Raw genomic sequence first — 3,515 nt, 5'->3', positions numbered from 1 at the left:
GAGTACATCCAACAACGGACTCGGCCATACACACAATGCTTTATTAAGAAATTCATGAGAGATTTTAATTTTTGTTTAAAAACTCTGGCAGTTATGTCATGTCTATCAACTGGTGTTTGGCTATATAGTAATTCCTTCTCGATTTCGGACCATTTTGGGTTACATGTGAATGTAACAAATAAGTCTGGGTGGCCATAATGCCTAACATATAACATAGCATCCTGAGCATATTCATGCATGTGGCGTGGGCTTCCTATATAAGTAGCTGGCAAAATTGTCATTCTTCCTACATTATTCACATTGCCATCAGCATTTATAGCATCGCGGAGATGGATGTATTCCTCTGACCGTAGCCGTCGTTGGTTCAAGCGGATGTATGTCAATCGTTCAGTCTCAATTTTGACATACATGTCAACTGCAAACTGATGAAAAAGTCGTTGACACAGAAGTTGACACATCAAAATATGATTTACTTCACCTTGACGGATCATGAGTCTGTATGAATAGAAATTCATAGCACTAACTTTTTTGTTGGTTTCAGCACCTGCAATCAAAAATGATAAATGTTTAAATTGTTACTTAGATGAATTGAATTTAAAAATATTATTTAATCTTGTTCAATTCATTTACCTGTTACTTGATTTACCATTTTGATATTAAAATGGTATCCATCTTCCCCCTTCCAGAAGATCAAAGGATATTGTAGTGCATCATAACTCCTGTGTGTTTCAGATACACGTTTTAAATCACTATTCCGACGATGAAGCACAATATCTCTAGATTGTAAATTTTCTCCCACAATGACAACAGCCACTTCATCAATGGTAGGTGAATTGAACCTCCTTGTGTGTTCACCGGCAGGTGTTTTGTCAGCTCGAATAATAATATTATGGCTATCAGATGGCATCCGATCCAATGCTATTTTGAACATGTTTAATAAATTGTTATACTGATGAAGAAACATTTGTAATTGTTGGACAATGGTTCTCTTCGCTGTTGGATTGTGAGCACAACGATTATTAATTTCCGCATCTGAATTTCCCATAAAATAAATTTGTAAAAATTGATGATCTGCATCAGGTAGTGGTAACAGAGTTCCCAGTAAGTGATAAATTTGTCCTTGAATCTGTAATTTTTTAAAATTTGTCCATTAATTATTTCCGATATAGTACAAACTTGAATAATATAAAAAAATATTCTTATATAATACCTTGAAAGTGGGCATGAAATTGTCTTGTATAATATGTGTAGCACCAAATGATGTCATCTGGAAACAGTTGTTATATTTCTGAATGTTGGTCAAGAAGTGCTTAGAATCATTTCTAATCCAAGAAACTAAAGAGCGTAAAGGATCTGGTGGTGGGACCAATTGTGGCAATTTTACTTTGCCTTCAGCACAACATAATCCAGTAGATTCACCAGTGTATTTTAACGCCTTACAATATTTCAAATTGTTTTCATTTCCCCAATTGTTACCGATTTGTCGGCACAATAATCAATTGCCGGATCATAGTGGAATGCAGCTCGTTCAAGAATCACAGGAGCACTGCGTCTGCGGATTCGCTCAATTTCATTATATCTAGCTTGCTGTTGTTGTGTTTGATGTGCACGAACTCGTTGCATTCTAAGCCTATCTCCTACATTGTCACTCACTAAAGAACGCAATTCTGACATAGCAATACGACTATTTTCTTGATCTGTCTGTCTCTGGTCATCAGTGCGGTTAGCACGTGAGGTAGCTCTTCGCACATTTGATTGACTACGACGACCTAAGTCAGGTCGTCTTCTCCTCGGCATCGTAAATTGTAATTAATCAAAGTGAGAAAATTTCCCGCTCATTTAGCAGTAAAAGAGCACATTACTTGGAATGTCACTATCACAAAGGATCACCAAAGTAAAGAAAGTTCTCGCGCACGTAGCCACAAAGATAGATATAATATCGTAATACTTTTTTCCGTGCTCTGAAATGCGACAGGATGGATTGACATATTAGTTGGTTGTCAAATCTAATGTCAAATATTATGATTGCGTTCAGAAATTTAACTTAAGATTTATAATTTAATTTGTGACAAAACTTAAAGTTTTATCTTTCGATTTCTATATAATCTTATTAAAAAAATAATCAGACAGTTTAACAACTGAAGCTAGCTAAAATTGAGTTTCTCGAAGCCGACCACTATTTATGTACTATGTGTTTTGTCGAGTTTCAGAACGCGATATTAGATCCTCCAACGCGCACGCGAATTTGAACTTTATGCAGGGGTAATAAATTAGAAATTGACTCTCCATTTTATTTAGAAAACGTTTGTATGGGAAATAGAAATATGCGGTTTTGAGTATTTTCCCGGCAAGTATTCGAATTTTTCTCACCTTTTAAACCTTCCCTAGACCTCCACGAATAATTCAAGACCAAGATAAGATAAATCCGTTCAGCCGTTCTCGAGTTTTAGCGAGACTAACGAACAGCAATTCATTTTTATATATATAGATAAAAATTTTAGAAACAAATTGGGCGGCCTTTACGGACGCTAAACCATTAGCAAAAACGAGAGTTTTTGCTTAGGAATTTTTTTTTAACAAATAGGACTTGTAAAAAAAAAAAAAATAATGTAAAATTTAAACTAAAACAAAAGTATGTACGAACAATTTCTTTTGAACTTGAAAAAAAATTGATCTAATTTGTTAAAATTTGAAGTAAAATTTTTATGGAAAAAAGAAGTAGGAGGAAAATTAAAAATTTCTTATTCGAAAAAAAGGCTAAAATGCTAAAAATCTTAAATTAAACTTTTATAAGAAAAAAAATTCAGGTAAATTGGAATGTTTAGGACACTTCTGTAAAATAGTCAATCAACTTCAGACAGTTCACCTATCCTCTAAAGAAAGCCCATAGAACATTTTAATAAGGTTTAAAAATTAACCAGAACTACTAAAATGCAAAGAAACTCCTCAGATCTTCCTCTCTATTGGTGGGACGAAAATACCCGACACACTAGGGACTTACAAAAAGAGTTAGAAGGATTAAAAAAATTGTGGAAGATAATAGGTATGGAAAGGGAACCCACAATTGAGGATGTTATAAACCCCACTACCAGGGAAGAGGAAATAATGCGTATGATTAGGAGAGTGTTCCCCGAAAATTCCAAATGTTAAGTGGCATCAAAAACAAAAAAAAACAAAAAAAAATATATATATATTAAAAGCCCGTTTAATACGAATAGATAAGAATATTTCCAAATATATTATAAACTACACTAAGAAAATTTTTTTTGGAATATTAAAATTTTTGTTTTTAAATATTTTTAATCAACAATATCCACAAAATAAAAAGTCATAAAACAAAATATCTAACTTCTTATTAAAACTAGAGAACTTTCAAGATGTCTTGGTGGACAAAAATAGCCCAAGGCATCATGGTAGCCATAGCTGGCTACGAGGTAGGTAAAGAAATCTCTGAAAGAACAGATAACAAGATAATCAAGTATGAGCCACCAACTAAGGTAAATACAGAAAATACT

The sequence above is a fragment of the Eurosta solidaginis genome, chromosome 2 (genome assembly GCF_040869045.1).
Source record: "Eurosta solidaginis isolate ZX-2024a chromosome 2, ASM4086904v1, whole genome shotgun sequence".
Lineage (NCBI taxonomy): Eukaryota > Metazoa > Arthropoda > Insecta > Diptera > Tephritidae > Eurosta > Eurosta solidaginis.
This window is presented reverse-complemented; position numbering follows the sequence as displayed.